Here is a 23,945-nt window from a genome sequence, read left to right on the forward strand (position 1 = left end):
CTCACACAGTGGGTTGGCTATCCTGGCAGGATAACCCCCCAGCCTATCAGGGCAGAGTGCGACTTGGGTTGCCTAGGTAACCCTGTCCAGGGTGCCTATTCCCCCTCCCACACACCCTGTCTACCCCAGACTTAATGGCGCAGAGAGGAGGGCTTCTGTGCAGAAGCCCGCCAAAAGGACGAACAAAGGATCCTCGACCTGGGTTAGGATTTCAGAGAAAGACACGAGAAAGAAATATTATCAAAGATCTGGCAATAAAAACCTACCAGAGTAAAGTTAATAATAAAATAAACCGGTGGTATGTTAGAGGCTGTCAGTAAAAGTGGTAGCCTCGAACAATGGGAAAATCCCATAGGAAAATATTTGCGGCCAAATTATTTACAGTAGTAACCACTGCCACCAGCCAGAAACTTTGGAGAGAGGGACTGGACGAACCCTCTCGAAAATGAACATCAGGGAAAAACTATTAACCCTTCCCAGTACTTCCATAGTAAGATGGTTTGTACTGGTTTTGTTCAAAACTATTGACTAGTAAAGTGAATGGTGACTTTACATGCCCTGGGAGACAGTAGTCAGTCCCAGGGTATGGAGTCTATGTTTGGGGGTCGCTATGACACCCCTGTGTCACTGCACTGAGGGTGCTGTGTAACACACATGTAAAAAGATGATGCCCATGGAGTGAGAAACTCCATAGCCCATAAGCACAAAACATAGCCTGAAATAAACATCATACATATGCCTAAGAGTGGAAAAAAGAATCTCAATCTTAGCAGGAGTAAAACATAAACCCTGGAAATCCAGCAAAGCTGCTGGGGGACTCACTCGGTTTGGGAAATTAGCCTTCGAAGAGAATTCTCCCTAACAGTCTGGAAAGAATCTTTCTCCCACCCGATGATCAGCGGGAGAAATATTATTCCCAGCCATTTGCTAACAGTCAGCCCTACAGTAATAATAGCCTGCAGGCATTAGGCCTAAATGTGGTTGAAACTCGGGACAGCTGCAGGGCCGGCTTTCAGGCTTTTCATCTTTTTCATTTGAATGGTGTCCGAGCCTAAGGGTTCCGTCCATAGCAACAGCTCCCATGTTGGCAGCCAGAGTCTTGTGACACGGCAACTGCTTTCATTCTGGACTATAGATGTGTACTTTGCAGTGCACACGTTACAAGCTGCATTTGCTGGAACCTTTCAAGACATCACTTCCCCAGGCCTATGTGGTATACCAAAGTGTTTTTATCACCTCTTTGCCTTTTTACCAGGTTTCTCTACATTAGCCCCTTGCTGACAAAAAATGCATAGCTTTTCGTGAACATTTAGTGTTTCAGCTCCCAGCTGGCTGGCCGTCTTGTGATAATCTGTGGCTATTAAGCCCATTGTCTCCATCATAATGTAGGCAACTGTTGCTCAAGCAATTTTTATCTGCTCTAGGCAAGCAGGGGGTCCCCAAACATGTTGAAATAGGCCCCCACGAGGTGTGACACATCTGATCACTGCTCATGGGGGCACATTTCAACATCATTTTTGGAGTCCTCCTTTGCCTGGAGCTGAGTAAAATACTCTGAGCCACCCATGGGATGCATACGTTATAATGAAGCCCAAGAAATACAGCCACGGGGTCTGTCGCCAAAGAGGATCTGAAACACTAAACTTCCACTGAAAAGTATTAAAACACCTAGACGTCCTGGTGGTGGTGAGTTAAGGCATAGCTTGCCCAAAAAGAACTGACGCACACCAAGCACATCTCAAAACACATGTAGCCATACAGGCCTTTAAAAAATGTTTTACCCAGTTTTCAATGAAGCAGTAGTTTGTGATTGTTCACTTGTATGCCAAACACTGGTAAAATAGTCTAACTTGATAATAAAATAAAAATGGCACACACAGACACTGATGATTCTTTATTGATGCAGTGTTGTAGTTAACTGCTCATCCCATTGAAAATAGGGATATCAAAATTGCTAATCATTTAGGTTGGATTGCTAATCAATTTATGTTTATTTAGCAATTTCAGCTAATCACTTTTGCAAAACTAATGTATGCCTTGGGTGATGCCTTTTCACCCTTCGATCCCCATTTATTCGGGCTCAGACCCTTCTTGAATGTCTGCTTCCCTTCTTCGGGTACACTACGTCTTTTAACACAATTTCATCTGCAACATTCACAAATCTTAATGTCTTTTAAAAGGTTCACTGTGGACATCCCTCGGGTTCACTCTTGCCAACTCTTACAATGCAGGATCCACTCCACTTGGCTTCACAATCATCTGTCGGTCAAAGGCTTTCGACTGTACAGAGGATTTTACTTTTATGACCACTTTGACCCCCTTCTCACCTTTCTCACAAGGCCTTCTGGTTACAGTAGTTAAACAACAGGGTAATCATCCAGAGTTTCCCTGAGTGAAGCCCCACATGGTGCCTGGCTCTTCTATGCTGGCTTTCCCCTTTTGTATCAACATTCTTTGTACTTTCTTTAATCAGCCACTTGCTACTTTCCTTCAACACAGTTCGGTTTCCTATCGGCTATCCCCTCAAAACACCGGCTGTGATGAACCGCTTCGCATTTCTTGTCTCTGAGTCAAGGCCAGTACAATGGGGACAATCGTCTCTCCCCAGCTTGGTTGTCAGCGGAGGAGGACCTTGTGTATGGTGGACATCTGCTGCAGCACACACTGGCTATTGTTTGCGGTCTTACGATTCCTTCTGCTGAGGTTTCACAGGCCTTCGTCAGAAAGAGCTCCTTCATGGTGCGGTCTGCCTTGCTCGTATTGAGCTCTCAAGCTCTACCTTTTATCCCTGTGGGGAAGGGAAAGGGCAGTCAGGTGTGTGTGTGAGATTCTCATCAATTGCCCGACTTTGCCTGACCCTGGTGTTGGGACATGTCAGGTAAATGACTTTGGTGTTTGTCAGTCGTCTTTCACGGTGTGCGAAAGTGTTTGTGTCGGAAAAGGGTAGTACAGTGTAAGAGTATCTTACAGAAGGGGGATGCCGCGTCTCTCCCGTCGGTGACCCACTTCCACTCCCCAAGGACCCCCCCCCCAATCCAGGTGATCCTCCTTCACTGGTTCACCCCAGGAACTGGATCCAATAGCAATGGCCGAGTCCTGGCCACCTGGATGATACATCCCTGAGAATTAGTCAGGGAGACACCTTCAGGTTTCTCACACCCTGGCTCTTCAATGTTTACTTGGTCCCTCTGGCCCACCTTACCTCTACCCTTTCCCTTAACCTTCAGTGTTATGCGGATGACACTCAGCTCTCTTTCAGACTCCCCTCCTCTCTTGCTCATCCCTGTCTATCCGCAAATCAGGATTGATGCGCCTCCAACAATCTCTGCCTTAATGCCAGTAAGACTGACATCCTTCTCATTGGGACTACCGCTTTCCCTCTATCACTCTGGTCACCCTCCTTGGGCCCTCTTCCATCGCCTTCCCCATCTTCAAACTCCACTCTCTCCTTCTCTCCTCACATCACGGACCTTGCCAAGAAGGCCCACTACCAGGTGTACCTCCTCAAATGTATTCCATCTTTTCTCACATTTCCCCAGAACCATACTTTCTCTAGAGCCCTGGTTCTCTCTAGGCTGGACTAGGCTGCACTGCCTCTTTCTAAATCTGCCTTCCTCTAGTCTCTGCCAACTGCAACTAATCCATAACAGGACTGCATAACTTGTCCTTGGCCTCAACCCAAGGGACTGTATTACTCCAGCCCTAAAATCTCTCCACTGGCTCCCGGTGGCAGGAAGGATCAAGTTCAAGACCCTCTGCATCATCCACAAGGTGATCTGGGGCCGGGGGCCACACTACGTCCAACTCTACCTTCCTAAACACCTTCCATCTCGAGCCCTTCGCTCAGCCTTCACTAACTCTCTGAGGGTCAGGCGCTTCTCCAGACAGAGAGTGGGGGGTATATCTCTCTGCTCTGCAGGTGCATCCCTCTGGAATGGCCTCCCTGCCCTCTCAAACTTGGCCGGCCCATCTGAAGGTCTGGAAGCAGCTCAAGGCCTTCCTTTTCGCCTCTGCTTTTCCTCTCTCCCCTGCTGACCTTCCTGTTTGCTCCGCTGACTGGTGGTCTGGCAACCCTCAGTCTCACTGGGTACCAGGCTCCTCCACCACCGGTCACCCCTGTACTGCCTCCAGGCCTACCCTGCACATAGGGGCTGTCTCTTTAATTCTACAACTTCCTGCCTCCCTGCACTTACTCTGAGCAATTCTGCCCTGATTGCACTTCCCCTTTCCTTCTCCATCGCACTTTCTCCCCTCCCTCCCACCTGCCCCTGCACTTTGCGTTATCGCACTTGCACGATCATAATGACACAAGAGCTAGTAAGATCGTTGTTTTGTCCTCCATCTGTCTCCCCTCCCTTGTCTTGTCATCCCTAGAAACACTTGTGTACAGACTTATCATATCATATCAATCATATCAGAAGGCCAAAAACACGATACATTTCATCTTGCTAGAGTGTTCAGCGTTCCAGTGGTTTAGCATTTTCCCTTTGCGCCCACACCTGTGAGCTACTGTTTTCATTGGAACACCTGTGGGAACATGGGAAGGTAGGTAATGTGTTGTTGCCTGCGTGTTTCGGTGGCTTCCGCAAATGTCTCTACATTTTGGACTTTGCTGGGCATTCTGGGTAATAAATTGTAGCATGACACACGGAAGTGAGAACTTTTTGGATTCACATGGGTGTCTGGTTTTTAGAAATCATTAGGGTTCCCAGTGTTCCTTGATGGCGCGACACGCCTGGCCCAAATCTATGGTTTGTCCAGAAAGCCAAAAACAGTCCACATTTCGTCTCCTCAGAGCGTTCGATGGACCACTGGTTTAACCTTTTGCCTTTGCGCCCAGGTCAATGCACCCACACATGCGAGGTACTGTTTTCATCAGGACACATGTGGGAATGTGGGAAGGTAGGACATGTGTTGTTGCACGCGTGTTTCAGTGGTTTCCTGGTCGCAAATTTCTGTGTGTTTTTCGCTACATTTTGAACTTTGCTGGCCATTCTGGGTAATACACTGTAGCGCGACACACACAAGTGAGACCTATTTGGATTGCCAGTGGTGTCTTCTTTTCCGAAATGCATGTGGTTCCCTGTTTTCCTTGGTGGCTGCCACATGCCATGCACAAATCTGTGGGTTTCCCACAAGGCCAAATCCATTATCCATTTGGTCTTCCCAGGGTGTCTGGTGTACCAGTGGTTTAGCCTTACCCTTTGCGCCAATGTTTGTGCACCCACACATGAGATACCGTTTCATCAGGACACCTGTGGGAATGTGGGAAGGTAGGACATGTGTTGTTGCACGCGTGTTTCAGTGGTTTCCTGGTCGCAAATTTCTGTGTGTTTTTCGCTACATTTTGAACTTTGCTGGCCATTCTGGGTAATACACTGTAGCGCGACACACACAAGTGAGACCTATTTGGATTGCCAGTGGTGTCTTCTTTTCCGAAATGCATGTGGTTCCCTGTTTTCCTTGGTGGCTGCGACATGCCAGGCACAAATCTGTGGGTTTCCCACAAGGCCAAATCCATTATCCATTTGGTCATCCCAGGGTGTCTGGTGTACCAGTGGTTTAGCCTTACCCTTTGCGCCAATGTTTGTGCACCCACACATGAGATACATCAGGACACCTGTGGGAACGTGGGAAGGTAGGACATGTGTTGTTTTCTCTTGGCTGTGAGGACGTTTTCATACATTTTACTACTGCGGTTTGTTACACAACCCTTTCATTTCCCAAATGTGCCCCACATGTAGTTGCTGCTTTAGGCAATGCACGCTTTTGGGACCTGCGCAAGTCACCTATTTTTTTTTTATTTTTATATGGTTTTATTAAACATTTGCAAAAAAGAAAACAAAAACATAGAAAAAGTACAGAAATGCATGCATAATTGATATATTAACAGATGAAATACAAGAATATTCCCTTAAAGTGAAAAAAATAATATCTAAAAAAAAAGGGGGCAACTGTATGTTATAACAGTGTTATAACCAATAGGAAGAATACAATTACATATGTTCCAGATGGAGATTACATATAAAACTAGACAGAGCCAAGCCCTCTCGAGAGATTCCAATACACAGACAGCGTTGCCAAACCAGTTCAGTTGGTAAGCCCAGAAATGAGGCAAGTCACCTATACTTCAAAAGTATGCTCTTTCAAAAAATGTATTCCTTATTTTCGAACGCAAATTATGTCAGTTTAGTCCGTCAGCATCAGGATACTGTGTACCATGGCTCTGTTTTTGGCTCGTGGTAGTGCTTGTTTTGTGAAACATTACATAAAATGTGTGATTTCATAACTAGAAGCGTCAGGGAAAGTAGCAGAGCATTACTTTTCTCAATATTCCCAGAAGCCATTAGCTTACAAGTCCAAACAAGTCCAGCACATACTTTTTTTCCTGTCACTTTGTTTGTCAAACTATTGGAATTATGGATACATAGTTGTTACCTGACCTGCACAAATTACCCCATCCTGAACTTGGAAATGTATCTACTTTTCAGAAATGTATGCTTTTCTGGGTTACCATCGAGCGTTCCTACCCTCCTCCTCTTCCATTCCAGCCTGCAGCCATACAGAGGACTCATGAGACTCCAGCCTGCAGCCGCATCTCAGTGAACATGGAGCAACCATACTGAGGACCCACGAGGCTTCAGCATGCAGCCACGTCTCAATGAACCTGGAGTGACCTACAGAGGACTCATGAGACTCCAGCCTGCAGCCGCATCTCAGTGAACATGGAGCAACCATACTGAGGACCCACGAGGCTTCAGCATGCAGCCACGTCTCAATGAACCTGGAGGGACCATACAGAGGATCCATGAGGCTTCAGGATGCAGCCACGTCTCAATGAACCTGGAGGGACCTACAGAGGACTCATGAGACTCCAGCCTGCAGCCGCATCTCAGTGAACATGGAGCAACCATACTGAGGACCCACGAGGCTTCAGCATGCAGCCACGTCTCAATGAACCTGGAGGGACCTACAGAGGACTCATGAGACTCCAGCCTGCAGCCGCATCTCAGTGAACATGGAGCAACCATACTGAGGACCCACGAGGCTTCAGCATGCAGCCACGTCTCAATGAACCTGGAGTGACCTACAGAGGACTCATGAGACTCCAGCCTGCAGCCGCATCTCAGTGAACATGGAGCAACCATACTGAGGACCCACGAGGCTTCAGCATGCAGCCACGTCTCAATGAACCTGGAGGGACCATACAGAGGATCCATGAGGCTTCAGCATGCAGCCACGTCTCAATGAACCTGGAGGGACCATACAGAGGATCCATGAGGCTTCAGCCTGCAGCCGCATCTTAATGAACCTGGAGTGACCTACAGAGGACTCATGAGACTCCAGCCTGCAGCCGCATCTCAGTGAACATGGAGCAACCATACTGAGGACCCACGAGGCTTCAGCATGCAGCCACGTCTCAATGAACCTGGAGTGACCTACAGAGGACTCATGAGACTCCAGCCTGCAGCCGCATCTCAGTGAACATGGAGCAACCATACTGAGGACCCACGAGGCTTCAGCATGCAGCCACGTCTCAATGAACCTGGAGGGACCATACAGAGGATCCATGAGGCTTCAGCCTGCAGCCGCATCTCAGTGAACATGGAGCAACCATACTGAGGACCCACGAGGCTTCAGCATGCAGCCACGTCTCAATGAACCTGGAGTGACCTACAGAGGACTCATGAGACTCCAGCCTGCAGCCGCATCTCAGTGAACATGGAGCAACCATACTGAGGACCCACGAGGCTTCAGCATGCAGCCACGTCTCAATGAACCTGGAGTGACCTACAGAGGACTCATGAGACTCCAGCCTGCAGCCGCATCTCAGTGAACATGGAGCAACCATACTGAGGACCCACGAGGCTTCAGCATGCAGCCACGTCTCAATGAACCTGGAGGGACCATACAGAGGATCCATGAGGCTTCAGCCTGCAGCCGCATCTCAGTGAACATGGAGCAACCATACTGAGGACCCACGAGGCTTCAGCATGCAGCCACGTCTCAATGAACCTGGAGTGACCTACAGAGGACTCATGAGACTCCAGCCTGCAGCCGCATCTCAGTGAACATGGAGCAACCATACTGAGGACCCACGAGGCTTCAGCATGCAGCCACGTCTCAATGAACCTGGAGTGACCTACAGAGGACTCATGAGACTCCAGCCTGCAGCCGCATCTCAGTGAACATGGAGCAACCATACTGAGGACCCACGAGGCTTCAGCATGCAGCCACGTCTCAATGAACCTGGAGGGACCATACAGAGGATCCATGAGGCTTCAGCCTGCAGCCGCATCTCAGTGAACATGGAGCAACCATACTGAGGACCCACGAGGCTTCAGCATGCAGCCACGTCTCAATGAACCTGGAGTGACCTACAGAGGACTCATGAGACTCCAGCCTGCAGCCGCATCTCAGTGAACATGGAGCAACCATACTGAGGACCCACGAGGCTTCAGCATGCAGCCACGTCTCAATGAACCTGGAGGGACCATACAGAGGATCCATGAGGCTTCAGCTACATCTCAATGAATCACAATGTCCAACAGTGCTGCCTTGGCATTCTGCTCAGTTTTGCTGTTATAAAACAAGTACCATTCGAAATGTGATCATAACTGTTACCACAGTGCTTAAAAGCTGAATGAATTTAGCCAAAAGTGCTATGTAAGAACACATACTCCCTTTCCTACGTGTTATTGGCATAGCCTCCGTACAAATGCACATGCTAACTGAGCATCTCTTTTCTGCATGCGCCAGTGGCACATGGCCTCCCTGCATGTGTTAATGGCAAATATATTCAGTTCCCGGGCTGCCACGCATCTCTCGTCCAGGGTAATGGAACCGTTTATCCCTGCATGGGGTACCGGCCCATCCCTCGTGGTATAGCCCAACAGTAAGTGCACGTCTTACTACAGTCAGCATAACTTTATACATTCTACATTACAGAGCAGGTTTGCAACCGGCCATGGCGCAGCAAGTAAAGGAATTATTGCAGATGTGCTGGCTCCCGTCCCTTTATTTCAGCACTGTGAGGGGAGAGGTGGGGGTGGCTGGTGGCTTGTGAGAGTAGGCCGACCTACCTGACCTCCCTCCCATGCAGGGGCACAACAAAACCTACATTCCGGAGGCAGGAGGGGGGAATTAAGTTGTGATGGGAGGGGCCACTTCAGAAAATAGGCAGGGCAAACTTAAAGGCTCTGCCCACACTGGTCTACCCACCTCCCCCCATGGTCTGGTGTGGGGACCAACTATCGAATAGTATATTTTAAAGCGCAATATGCAGAGAGGTGATGGAAGATTTTCTTGAAAGTAACGGCTTTAAAGTTTAACTGTGTTTGTTCAAGTACATTTTTCTGAACAAACTCAGCAAAACTTTAACGCCGCTAGTTTCGGGGAAAGGCTTCCCTCACCTCTCTGCCTATCAAAATGCAAGTGCACACATCCAGGGGTGCACCTAGGCTAAAATTTAGGTGGGGGCTAACCCTTCAAATGTTGGGAGAGACACTAACTCCAGAGACTGTGGAGGAATGGCAAACTTACTTGTGTAGGGCATCTAACTTCATTACTCATTGTAATAAGACTATTCTAGTGCAGCTTCAATGTTAGAATCAGTTAACTGCTCTCTCCTTTGAGTCTGAAACACCCACTTCTTGCAGATCCTGAAGGTCCTAGAAAGTGTGAAAATGGCAGATGGTGTGCAATGAAAGACTCAATATCATAGCATAAGAGGACATTGCAGAGTGTGGGGCAGTAGTCTGGATGGCCCAAGCACCTTCAGTGGCTGGGAGCAACACAGGAGAAAAATGTAATGTTGGTACTACACAGTACACTATAGTAGAATCTCTGGTGCACTGGCTGGCTGGTGAGACTATGTCTGCCTGTCAAATCCAGTGTTACAAGAATGGGGGAGGGCCAGTGCAGCAATAATGCAATTCTATGCAGCAGTATTGGAACCTCTAGCAGAGGAGCACCAGGATACACCAATGTGTCCTTACACTTATTAAAACTGTCCTATTGTAAGGGTGTAAACAATCATTTATAAGCAGTCCAATGTTTGCAATTGAAGTCAGGGTGAGATTATATTATTTGCCCAGCATCACACACTTACGCCAAACAGCGAAGCTGGGATTTTAACCCGCTCTTTCAATTTGATCACGGCCACCTTCTACCGCGTTTTACTTGGGGGTCAAGACCTACAATAATACTGCTGGTTGGATTTGATAATCCAGTATTTGTTGGTAGGCAATTTGTACAGAAAAAATTAGATGATTCAGTTTGTTAGTGTATCAATCATGAGGTTCTTAGGTTTTATTCCTTGTTGTTGTCAGCACCAATGAAAGACATCATTGGATATAAAGGTAATATTCATAACATGATGATATGTTACACAGCCGATGCGCGTTTCGACCTAAGTCTTTTCAAGGCCAATTGGGTTTGAGGGTTGAGCTTCCAGGTGGGATAGGCTGGTCCTCCCAGCCTATCGGCAGCCGATCCACGACTCCACACACCAGCACTGCCGAACCCGGCCAAGCACGGCTAACCAGCTCACTGGCACCCACAACTGGGAGGACCAGCCTAGGTCAAGGAAAAATAAGTGCACACAAGCACTACTGATTAGGTTCCAACGTGTTTCAAATTGAACAAAAGATCATTGATTCTCTTAATTTGACAAGCAGAAAATAGACTTTCTGCTACCTTGGAACTCTTTTTAGATAGGCTTCAAGGAACAATGTGAGAAGAGTCCGGACTTAGAAGAAGAAAGAGGAGTATCAACCAATTGATACCCATTATCACACTGGTATACACATTCTTGTCTGTTCTTTTTTCCTTGTCCAGCCCTACTACAAAGGGGAATACAAATTATCACGTTTCTGGAGGACACCAAAAATAACTATTATCTGGTGAATGATAATTGCACTAATGCTCCAGTTTTTGATATGATATGGAAGTGATTAAAATAGTTATAACAAATTTGCATATTAAATTAAATACAAAATGTAGAGGCTACAACATTGTAGAGATTCGTTGGCATCAGAAAGTCGATAGGTTTCCATGTAATATTGATGGTGGTATCCGTTGATATTACCATTTATGTTTTTCTCATTATTATGGCATTACAAAATTGTTGCAAAATATGGCACTGAGATGGAGGGTATTAATGAAACGGTGGGGTTTGTGCGCAGAGTTCAGTCTGCAGCAGTCGTATTGGCGAGAGGAGCTGAAGCTACACTGCGTTGGACCTTGTTCTTTGTGCCTTGGAGAACTGTGCCTTTAAGCAATTCAAGCCCAACTTCCTTTAAAAACTTTTGGAAGTGCGGAGCGCGCGTGGAGTTCGTGCGCAGATTTCAGTCTGCAGCAGTCGTTACTGGCGAGAGGAGCTGCAGCTACACTGCGTTGGACCTTGTTCTTTGTGCCTTGGAGAACTGTGCCTTTAAGCAATTCAAGGCCAACTTCCTTTAAAAATCATTGGAAGCGCGGAGCAGGCGCGGAGTTCGTGCGCAGAGTTCAGTCTGCTGCAGTCGTTACTGGCGAGAGGAGCTGCAGCTACACTGCGTTGGACCTTGTTCTTTGTGCCTTGGAGAACTGTGCCTTTAAGCAATTCAAGCCCAACTTCCTTCAAAAACCTTTGGAAGCGCGGCGCGCGTGCAGAGTTCGTGCGCGTAGTTCATGCGCAGAGTTCAGTCTGCAGCAGTCGTTACTGGCGAGAGGAGCTGCAGCTACACTGCGTTGGACCTTGTTCTTTGTGCCTCGGAGAACTGTGCCTTTAAGCAATTCAAGCCCAACTTCCTTTAAAAACCTTTGGAAGCGCGGAGCGCGCAGAGTTCGCGCGCAGAGTTAAGTCTGCAGCAGTCATTACTGGCGAGAGGAGCTGCAGCTACACTGCTTTGGACCTTGTTCTTTGTGCCATGGAGAACTGTGCCATTAAGCAATTCAAGCCCAACTACCTTTAAAAACCTTTGGAAGCACGGAGCGCGCGCGCAGAGTTCAGTCTGCAGCAGTCGTTACTGGCGAGAGGAGCTGCAGCTACACTGAGTTGGACCTTGTTCTTTGTACCTTGGAGAACTGTGCCTTTAAGCAATTCAAGCCCAACTTCCTTTAAAAACCTTTGGAAGCGTGGAGTCTGCAGCAGTCGTTACTGGCGAGAGGAGCTGCAGCTACACTGCATTGGACCTTGTTCTTTGTGCCTTGGAGAACTGTGCCTTTAAGCAATTCAAGCCCAACTTCCTTTAAAAACCTTTGGAAGCGCAGAGACGCGCGCAGAGTTCTCGCGCACAGTTCAGTCTGCAGCAGTCGTTACTGGCGAGAGGAGTTGCAGCTACACTGCGTTGGACCTTGTTCTTTGTGCCTTGGAGAACTGTGCCTTTAAGCAATTCAAGCCAACTTCCTTTAAAAACCTTTGGAAGCGCGAAGCGCGCGCGCAGAGCTCGCATGCAGAGTTCAATCTGCAGCAGTCGTTACTGGCGAGAGGAGCTGCAGCTACACCGCGTTGGACCTTGTTCTTTGTGCCTTGGAGAACTGTGCCTTTAAGCAATTCAAGCCAACTTCCTTTAAAAACATTTGGAAGTGCGGAGCGCGCGTGCAGAGTTCGTGCGCGGAGCTCGCGCGCAAAGTTCAGTCTGCAGCAGTCGAGTTTGTGCGCAGAGTTCAGTCTGCAGCAGTCGAGTTCGCGCGCAGAGTTCAATCTGCAGCAGTCGAGTTTGCGCGCAGAGTTCAGTCTGCAGCAGTCGATTTTGCGCACAGAGTTCAGTCTGCAGCAGTCTGCAGCTGACAGCAGGTAAGAGCGACTCCAGAATTAATCCATGGCTGAAAATGGGCCATTGACACGTTTGAAACTAAAACAAGCCCCGAAAAGTCGGGACTGCCATGTGAATGAAAATACTTTGATAAGGGACACTGAAGCGTCGGCCTCACTATGTGGCCTGAGGGGGTATGACTGGTCAGTGATCGGCATGAGGTCTCTGTCTGCTTTCATTCCAGCTTGAGTTAATGCCATGTGTCCCTCCCTGACGCAATTAGCATCGGCTAGAATGCCAGCATGGCAGCAGCGCTTATCGCGCCTCCATTGTTCAGTGGCCTCGGACGGGACTGTAACTACCGCGGCTGAGGCTGAGCGCAATCCCATCACTGATCGTCCGCCCTCATGGCTGGAAGCCGGTCAGAATACTGAGGCTAGTCACGCAGATGGATGCATTCGGACCGTTTGCAGGCCTGCATTTCCCAACGAAGAATCAGCGGTGATTGAAGTAAACACTGGCGTATTTCTATCTCCCTTTGATGTGACTGACTCAGAGTTGCTAGAACTCGAAGTGCCAAGCAGCCTTTTCCATACGAATCTCGTAAAATTCATATTTCCTCATGTGCCTGATGGCGGAGCAACTCCGCACACTGAAACGTTTATAAAAGGCAATTTGGTGCGGGAAAACAACGTTGCTTACACACCTCTAATACAAACATCATCACAGTGTAAAGCAACGGATGTAAATGCAAAAAGCGAGACATTACTCGCCATTAGGACCTGTGAGTCCCACAGTAAAACCATCGGTTTGCAGTCACCGTTGATTCCAGCAGTCACTGTGATCGTGGGACTCGATCTAGCAGGACGTGAGGCTAGACTGACCGAGAGACTCAAAGCAGACTGTGGGCCTCATCACAAGTTTGGCTGTAGCCCTTAAATGCGGTGGTAACGGTATTACCGCCGCATTTAAGGGCTGGGCCTATCATGAGTTGGGCGCTAAATCAGCTGTTTTACCTCCAGCTTTTTTCTGGAGGTGAAAATCCCTGTTTTCGGCTGTATTACAGCCGGCTGTATTAGCCCACAGTATTAGCACCGAAAATTCCCCATTGGATCCAATGGACCCATTCAGGAATGGGGATTTACTGTTAAGGCCCAACTCGTGATCCGGTGGTAATACCACGAGACCGGTCGGTGTTAGGGCTATTACAGTCGGCGGTATTACAGCCAGGAATACAGCCGAACAGGTGATGAGGACCTTTGAATTGATGAAAGGAAAGCTGTTTGAGAGCTTCCTTAAATTGAACCAGAGGAAAAACAAATGCATGAGTGCTAAGAAACACACAGCTCTTCAACAAGCACTTGACACAGGTACACATTTACATACCTTTCAAGTGGACCCTTCCTCACAGAGATCCACTGACGGCTGTCCAAGTGAGACGGTCTCTGGTGCTGTGTTGACACATGCATACCTCTCAACTCACACGCTTTTGGCGGGTGTCACCCGCCACTTAGGCAGCTCTCTCACCCGCCAAGCCCCCTACACGCCCATAGGAATCAATGGGCTCTCACCCGCCAAAAGTCAAATCCGGTGTTTTCACCCGCCAAAGGGCCATGAAAGGTTGAGAGCTATGCACATGTGCACGGAGTCAACGTGGGCTCGCAAACTGCGGCACCCGAAGTTCCTCGTCAACGGCAAGGCGAGCATCAGCAAAGGGGAAAGAGGCCGTCAAGCTGCTCTAGAGCCATGATTTCGAGTATGCAGGGCGTATCCGCCCAGATGCCTCGGGGGCCAAGCGATTCCCCAGCCTGTGGAGTCCATGATCAAAGAAACACAAGCAATGTCAGCTCTTCCAACTCCACCGTGAAAGAAGCAGACACAAAATCAAAGCTCTCTGTAGCAGCGTCCATTCAGATACATAATAATGTGTTGGCTGCATCCTCGTTGGCTTTAATTCCTTTTATAAAAAATTGTACGAAAATCTAAATGAGGGAACGCAAAATAATGGAGCAGTTTTGGGACATATTAATGAAAAAATAATCAAACTAGAAAGTTTACGTATGGCCCTTAATTCACGATTAGAATTGGAAAACGGACTGTTTGATTTAACGGTGAAAGAAAATAAGAAAGAAAACGGCTCATTGGAGTCGGTTTGTGATCTCTTGAAACAAATGCTAGTGAACAATGTGACAATACCAATGGCAAACCCGAGTGTGGTGCCGCTCGTAACTCATGTTGGCACACAATGTGGCGGAGATGAAGATAGGACGAAAACGAGGATTGCCAACAGTATGACTGGTTTTTCAACAATGTTGGCAGAAAACTCTCGGTTGCAAAGTGCGCCAGACATCATGAGTAAAGATGTCATTGAAAACAAAAAGTCAATTGAATCAGCGCAGGTTGCGCCTTCCAGGACACTCGTGTACACTGAAAGTGATCCTGAAGTGGTACCCGGTTCTCTAAACAAGGAGCACACGACCACTCATTCTCGGATTCACAACAGTGCTTGGCAGCTAAAGTGTCTTATGGGATATTCAGCGGGCCCGCTAAGAACTTGATCCCTAAAGAAAATACTATGAAAACACAAGCTGTTGCGAGCTGCTCAAGAAAAAAAACGGAAAAAAAGAAATACATAGAGAAATCTATGAAACAGACCAGTAGATCAAGAAAATTCATAAGGAACTTGACAACACCTACCAAACCAAAGCTATTTTCGAGGGAGAGAATCGACTTAACTAAGAACTGCATACCTTTGAAAAGCCCTTCAAAATCTGTGGTTGCTTCTATAAAACCAAGCGCAGGAAATCCAAGAAAGAGAATGCGAATTGATTCAGATATGAATTCCACTCTCTCCGTGCAATTTGTCTACTTACTCTGATGACTTTGTCCAGGATTGCAGTTCGGTGTCTCAAGCGACGCCCAATAACGAGCAAGTCGGTCCCTTGGTGATCACATGACGGATTTCAGATGGGGACCAGCAGCTGTCCAAACTGCTATCGAAGAAAAATGTGAACGATGTTGCACCTTTAAAAAATGCAGAACCGTCTGAGGCTCAGAAAGAAACCTCGGTTAACAAACTAAAAATGACCTCGACAGCAAACGCAAGGCTCTGGTGTCTTTGAATCCGAAACACACTGCAGCTTATCAAATGAAAAAACCACACCCGGTGGATGAGTTCCATCAGGGTGGCCCCACTCCTTTCATAAGCAAAATCAGGATTGAAAATGTGGTCACTGATTATAATGACGTTAATTGAAACAGAAGCAATGTCATCAGGCTGTTGCACTTGGTGCCGGCTTTAAGGACCATTCGGTCACAAGACATTTGCATAGTTGAATACATGTCTGAAGCCCGTGTTGATTGCGTCCTGTTGCACATAAAATCACAGGCGGTAAGAAAAACAATGACAGCCGCCAAAGAAGAACTACTATGTTTGGGCTTTGAGATTTCCGAACCAGAGGCATTTGGAAGTGAAGCTGAAATCATGGGAAATGCAAAATATAACACTAAAGATTCTATTGTGCAACGACGTGATGAGATAAGGAAACATCTGTCTATTGAATCCTTCCCACCCACGTTCGCAATCTGGAAACCCCAAACAAGGAATGAGAAAGCACTAGCTAGTCAAAACCGGATTTGAGGGGCCTTCCACATTAATATCCTGGAATACCCGTGGATTTACTCATCTGTACAATGACTTCCCAGTAGATTTGACCAACAATTTTGCCATTTGTTTGCAGGAAACCTGGATGCGCACTCCACCCGTAAAGGACAGTTATTTAACCTTGATTAAACCTGCTGAGAAAAATGTGCAAGGTCGCCCTTTTTCCGGCCTAATAACACTGCTGAAAGCTGGCACAAATTGGGAAGTCATGGAAGAAATCCACCTAACAGATATGTACAATAAGCCCTGCTTCGACATCCTGCTGGTCCTGCACAAATAATGCAAAATCTACTCCTGATTAATGTGTATTGGAACCCCCTGAAAATCAGCTCTGCATCCTTCATTTCTTCAGTGATGACGATAATCGATAAAAATCAGAAGTGTCATCAAGAATTATCGATTATCGTGTGCGGGGACATGAACATCACCTGGCTTGTTTCAAATAAGGAGCCAATGTTGGACCTTATTAAGTTCAAACGGTCACTAAACTCTAAAAGAGCTAGATGGGATGCTGAAATTGATGCACGGGACTGTTGTATGGTTAACAGAAACGTCAAGGGCGATATACCTTCTAACTCTGCCTGGCACAATATGGGGCATGGAAAAACTCTAGATTATATCTGGACGTCTTGAAATATGTGGTCAGAAATCATCAATTTGAGTATCTTCTGGACAGATAACAGTGACCATGATGTCCTGGTTATGTCGTGGTTGCTAGATCGCAGAACTGAGGTTGCAAATTCGACTGAAACCTTGGAAGTAAACTGTGGGAGAAATAGACCCAGGCTAAGGGCGGAACAAATAACTAACTTGACTACAGCCCTTCTGATAGCCGAGAAGGAAACCTGTGATCCGACAAATTACACTGCATTATTACCATGTACACATTCTGGAACCTTGCAGAAAGCACAAAACATAAAAATTCATATTCATCCATGGAGCAAGAACCTAAAGAAGGAAAGGAACCTGCTTAAAAAGGATATACGTGAATTGAAAGCTCGCTTTGGTGATGCGGTCAGTGAAAAGATCAAACAGAGAAAGCAGAAGTATCGAATTGGTTAAAAGCGTTCAAGTTTCAACGAGATCAAGAACGTGGGGAGGAAATGTTGTCTTTAATTAAAACAAACAACACAAGATAGATCTGGTACTTCTTGAACAGAGGATTCGGAAACCAATCTGCAAGGCTGGCAAATGGGGTCACAGAAGGCGACTGGTTAAAGTATTTTGAGAAGGTCTTTTCGATGACTCAAACGTTAACATCTAAGAAGTTTGAGCCGGACGAAAGCTGCTGGGATATACGAGAGACCAGTGAAGACATACAAATTGCCATTGCGAAGTTAAAAAATTCGAGAGCCGCAGGACCCGACGGCATCACTAATGTGATGCTGAAAGCAAATATTCATGAGTGGTCCATATTCATCGAGAAATTGTTCTCCATAATTGCTGATCATCGAGTCTTGCCGCCCTCGTGGTCACAGGCTATAATCGTGCGAATATTTAAAAAGGGCAATCGGGCTGATCTGGCCAACTATCGCCTGATTGCCCTTCTGGACACAATTGGCTAAGTATTTTCCACGATTTTACAAAAAAAATATCAACATGGGCAATGAAGACGGATATTGCAGATGAGCGGCAGACAGGCTTCACTAAAGGTGTTGGGACTGAGATAAATCTGGCCCTAGTGAACCTGTTGAAACTAAATGCCATTGAAAGGAAGTCAAATCTTTTTTTGGCATTTATCGATATGCAACAGGCATTTGACACCATAAATCGCGAGAAGCTATGGAAGAAACTTGTGAAGTGGAATTGTCCAAAATCCTTGATGCAACCAATAAAGGCACTATATTCAAAAACCTCTTTTCGGATCAGGTTAAATGAACAAGGTGACTTATCCGAACCAATAGTCACAAATAAAGGGGTATAATAGGGTTGCCCGTTGGCAGCAACCCTGTTCCAAGTTATTTATAGCAGACGTTCCCGATCCTGAAGCCAATGCCAAGTGTTTCTCGCCAAAAGTCAATGGTAATCATCTGTGCTGTGCAACCTATGCCGATGATTTGGTCCTGGTTGACCTAACACAGATAGGGCTTCAACGACTCCGTTATGAATTACGAAACTATATGGACAAAAATGAAAAAGATAAATGTGAAAAAAACAAAAATTATGAAGTTTGGCCCCTCGAAAGGAACTAAAAACAAAAACTTCAAGTGGCAAATCTATAACGAAGTCATTGATGAAGTGACAGAAATTCGATACCTGGGGATACTAATTAACACTTCGATAAGGGAATGGAGGTGGGTTCAAGATTTATACCAACGAATGCGAACATTTGCCTTAAAAGGAGCTAGAATTCAGACCTTACACTTTGGAACTCCCTACCTCCTTCCCTAAGAGTAGACCAGTCCTACCAGAATTTCAGAGCCAATACTATCTCGTTGTTAAAATCCAGTGACCACTAACTGCCCGATTGTGTAACCGAAATGCAACCCGTAACTCCTCCCTGCTAATTCCATGGCGTTAACCTCACCCCTTTGTACAATACCTGTAATATCTGTAAATATATATCCTGCTTTGTATAATAATGTATAGTAATGTATTGCATTTTATGACTCACTGTAACTGAGCTGCGCATATTCTTGTATCTGTTGTGCCTCGATACCCTTGGGTCTGGTGCGCATTACAAATAATAAAACAAACAAACTAACTAAAATGAATGCATAAAACCTCAACATAATACAAACATGTATACACAATTAATGCAGTGTGGAGTGAACCTCTGTATCTCAATCAACACTGAATTAATGCCACTTGAATGTGTCAATCATGATACATTTCATTACAGTCAAGGCCCACCTAGTACAAGTTTCTGTCTTAACAAGGCAACTAAATGCTGGACATTCATCAGGGGCGTGGTTTTTCAAGTGTGTGTGTATTGTCAATGGAACCTGGCATTAGAATTCTGCCTCTTGGAGCCCTGGTCTTCCTGTTGCTTCCTGGTGGGATAAAGGCACAATTTTAATATACTGGATGGGTCTTCTAATTCGACCTTGAACAACCCTGCCCCCTAGGGTATAAAGTATAGCACTTAATGGGATACCTACTTGGCCACTTGGATGTGATATTCCAAAGACCCTACGCAACCATTAATTGTTGCTTCTGCTGGCTTCCTTACTCAGGTAGTGTCTGTCCTTCCTTCTCTCGTTATCCTATGAGAGAAACAGGCTTAGTTGTGGATTCTGTAGTACCCTAACAATCGCTGTTCATTAATCCTCCTATTTAAATCTTACCTTTCAAGGGTAGGAACACCTTTACTCTAGGTACAATCACTCTCAATGGTGGTCACGGCGAGGATACATTTCTCTCCTCGTGCACACCCAATCTAGAGGAGATGGAGACATAAGACAGGGAACACTAAACCCTAAAGGCCAAAATCAAAAAACATCTAGATTTGAAAAGAATAGTCATAATTCCAACTTACTTGGATCTTTCAATGGCGACGAGCCTTCGGCGTCATCTTATTCTATTCATCAACTTCCAATCTTTCTTAACAGGACAATCACAACTGTGAAAAAAGCATCAGAGCTTTTAGTATCCTGTGTCATCACCATAACAGTTCACGGCTCGTTGAGACAGCCCACTAGCCCCAAAACTTACAGACACGCCACTGTCTAATGCTCTATGACTTACCTGGCTTGGATCACACCACTGTTTACAAAACACCACCTCCCTAGCTTGCGGGTCTAATTCCAATCCAAAATGGCTGCTATTTACGTTCAGACGTGTGGTGATGTCATTGTGTGCAGCGCAGTGACGTCACAACGCGTCGAACTGAGTAGGAGGGATGGAATTACCTTCTGTTATAGGATGAGTACATATTGAAATGTCTGGGTTTGGGTTGTATTATTTGGGAAACCAAAGCCTAATTGTCGTCATGGTGAGACACACCCAAGTACATAAATACAACAGTCTCCCACTTGGCGTACCATTATGGGGTCTAACGAGCCAGTGAAACTCATGTGGCTCATTCAGTTTTCCGACGTAATTTTCACAGTAATAAGACTCTCCTATCTCCATATCTAATAACAGTGTAGTAAACAGCAACATATTTTCATGACATGACTCATATACGTGTGCATGTCTAATGTTACACACAGAGTAACTGAAAAAACACCCATAGTACATTCTCATAAATTACTGTGTACAATAAAATGTGTCTCCAATATCTATCACGACATGTTTTGATTCAGGGAAAACAAATGGATTGTAAATGGCACGTAGGTTTACATCACTTATTACCTACTACCGATCCGGTGTTCCGCCAGAATGATTAGCACAGGGTATCTATCCAGTGACATTATGCCACTCCACATTCTCGTTCAGGCCCTCCGTGTGACTTTTCGTCATGAAAATCAACTTTTGCTCCAAGTTGATTAATTTTGTACTGACCTCTTCTTGTGATGCACCTTTGATTTTTTTTTTAAGGATAATCCCCTCAAAATCCTTATAAGTAACCAATGGGGCTCATTCAATCCTGTTTTTGACACAACTCTTGTGCTGTATCATTCTGGTTTCGCACTTTCTATTCTATTGGTTTTACTGATATAGATACAGGGAAAGGGGCACGTAATAAAGTATATAACATTGTCAGTGTTACAATTAGTGTGGACGTTCATCACCCATTCACGTGTTAAACCCAGTTCGTAGACCTGTAGCAATGAAATCCACCAATACAAGTAGCCAAGTAACACTTATACTCAAGGTTTGTAGTTAAAATAATTATTTACTTAACAATGGTTTTTAAATAAGCATTCTTTCAAAAGGCCAATATATCTAGCAATCAAATACACTTCAGAATACTTGTTCAGAATTATCACAAAGTTAGTAGATACTTTTTAGAGACGTTTCTTACACGCTTCCTACACCCTGAGGTGACTTCACTAACTAGGAAAGTATTGGCATTTATATATCACTTGTATACTTTGCAAGATCTGAGGCTTGCAGAAAGGAAAGGTTAAAGCAAGGAAAAAGGTTAAACAGGTTCTAAGAGCTTGTGAGCACTTTTGAATCTTCCAAATGAAGTCTAGATAAAAACCTTTCACTGCAATATTAGTTTAAAACCAATGCATCACCTATGAGGGACAGTAAGAATCAAACTCAATGGAATAGAATAGTTTGCAGGGAGCCAGGACAGCCAAAGTCAATTGGAGAAAAGTCTATGAAGCTGAGGCACTTCTTAGATAGTAAAAATCTTGCACAAAGTTAGAGAGTTTGTTGAAGAAAAAGAAAAATCACTGTAGGGTCACAAGCCTTTACACTTGTGAAAGTTAGAGCTGAGATCAACTCTAAAAAAGCAGCTACTGCAAATCTCAACTGAGAAGAGCAAGCTACAGACACTGGGATAAGTACCCCAAGACAGAACAGTATCTTTGGTTAGAAGAAGGGGGTCCAGCTGGCTTCTGGTCTGGTTGCATCGATGCAGATCCTGTGTTCCTGGGCCTCAGTCATGGGGACAAGAGGGAGGATGTCTGGGCACACCTGCGGCAGCAATCCAAAAGGTTGGCGGCAGCTACAGGCTTTTTTCGGATCAGCTACACTTTCGCGGTTCCAGCGCTCTGTAAACCGCACCACCACAGATCTTGGACACTGGTTGGGCTTCCTTCGCTCCTTCAGTCCTGCATTCCGGTGAGGTGACTCGAGCTGTGGTCATCCTGCTTCTGGAGGGTCCTGAAGAGCTTCGTGGAGCGTTTGGCTGGCTTACAGACGTTGCTCTCAACAACAGATTTCTCGACCCCTGGCATTTGGTTCTTGCAGCATCAAAGAAATAAAACCAGTCAGGGAAGGTCTTCCAGCAAAGGTCGTCTCGGGGTTAGTTGGTCCCACTAAACCAAGTGAAGAAGTCGTCCCTTCCGGAGCTTCTATGGTGTTTCAGCACAGCAGCAGGGCTTCACCGGGCAGTTTAACGGTCCAGGAGGATGCAGCAGGTTTCGTTCACGGTTTCCTCGTTGGGATGTTCTTCCGAGTAGTCGACTCTGCTTCTAGTCCCAAAACCCTCGCCTTTTAAGCAGATTTCCCCATTCATACACAGCCAAGCAGGACTGGGTGCTTTCAGGTTTTCCTAGAGATGAAGAACCAGGGAGTTTCGGGCACCTCCCTCACTTTCTGCCCTTCCAGACTCACTGGAGCCAGAGGCGGGTTTCAGTACTGAAACCCACCAAAGGTAAAATGAACAAAGGGCTCAAACATGGCTTGGCGCACAGAGTATAACCCCACAAGCAGAAAATGATGGAAAAAGAAGACCGGGGTCATTTTGAAAAAATGGTCACCCATGGGTTCTATACTGCAGCTGAGGATTCAGCCTGCGGTAAAAAAGCACAATGGTAGGAAAATTAAACCACTGCCACCAACCATTTAAAGTAGTGAGGGTAACATAAAAATGTTTACATGAGTAAGTAGGAACAGGGGCTACTAAGTAACCCCCCAGCACTCCACATAAGATGGGGTGTGCTGGGCCTACAAAGAGAAAAGGTAAGTAAAGTACATTTCACTTTACTATTCTTGGGAACTGTAGTTCACACAAGAAAAGGTATTTAAACCTTATGAGAAATCCAAAGGACCTCTCTGTGACACTGCACTGAAGGGACTGTGTGTCACCATACAAAAAGTAGATGCCTATGGAGTTTGTCAGACTCCCAAACAGTGAAAACCCATAATCCAATTCAGGTCGAAACACATGAGAGAGTGAGAAAAAGGGCTGACTCACTCCAGGGTTCAAATTAAAAAGTCCTAAAGTCCAGCAAAAAGAGCTGGGGGTCTCTAAGGTTGAAGGGAATTAGCACAGAAATGAGAATTCTCCCTAACAACCGCCGCCCTATAATATATAAGAAAATCAGATATTTTGAAGAAACAGGTGGATGCACAGAGAATGGCAAAGAGATGGGCTCTTGTTGGTTTCGTTTGGATGTCATTGTCACGACTGGAGGGGGTTATCTGTACTTCTGCCCTCCAGATGGCAGAATAGAGGCACAGAGTACCCCAGCCAAGGTTCTCTATATGGTAGATATGGATGAGCAACCAAGGATTAAGCTCTGAGGAGCTGATGCAGACTAGTTCTTATTGATGACAGTGAGTCCCCAAGCCCCCACAAAGGCATGTCCACACTATGTTATGTGCTAAAACAGTTCTTTATATCAAAATAAGGTTCCGAGATATATACACCATTAATAACACACTGTACTCTGGCAATTCTAATATGGAAAATATATACAATGTCTATGTGGTACCACACATAGCTATTGATTCCTATAAAATGCATCCCCTGCTGACAGTTATAATGGCATACAAATCATGCAGCAAGGTGTAACAGGATAGATCATAAGGAAGGAAGGCAGGTTGGGTCAAATAATAGCAGAATGCTTCTTTTGTTACTAAGACAATTCTGAGCAAGGATCCCCCCATCTGAGCAACCTGTGATAAAAGTATTAACAAGCCCAGTCCATACATGTTTATTCAGTCTTGTTTCCTGGTCAAAAAGTTCAACCACCACA

At 45.8% G+C, this 23,945-nt stretch overlaps 2 protein-coding genes across 3 annotated transcripts in view; one reads left to right on the top strand and one right to left on the bottom strand.

Annotated features, from left to right (window-relative positions):
* Positions 1–23,945, top strand: part of LOC138552311 (zinc finger protein 432-like) — a 694,217-nt gene that overhangs the window by 463,138 nt on the left and 207,134 nt on the right. The gene's annotated exons all lie outside the window — the stretch shown is intronic.
* LOC138552223 (zinc finger protein 585A-like) overlaps positions 1–23,945 on the bottom strand; it is a 406,444-nt gene that overhangs the window by 340,478 nt on the left and 42,021 nt on the right. Inside the window, exon 3 of one of the 2 annotated variants that reach the window (XM_069642525.1) lies at positions 19,880–19,963. The exons of the other annotated variant lie outside the window; for it this stretch is intronic. The gene's annotated coding sequence lies outside the window, so the exon portion shown is untranslated. The remainder of the gene's footprint in view (positions 1–19,879; positions 19,964–23,945) is intronic. 2 annotated transcript variants of the gene reach the window in all.

Source organism: Ambystoma mexicanum, chromosome 1q (genome assembly GCF_040938575.1).
Source record: "Ambystoma mexicanum isolate Mex_15411 chromosome 1q, UKY_AmexF1_1, whole genome shotgun sequence".
In the NCBI taxonomy this organism is placed as follows: domain Eukaryota; kingdom Metazoa; phylum Chordata; class Amphibia; order Caudata; family Ambystomatidae; genus Ambystoma; species Ambystoma mexicanum.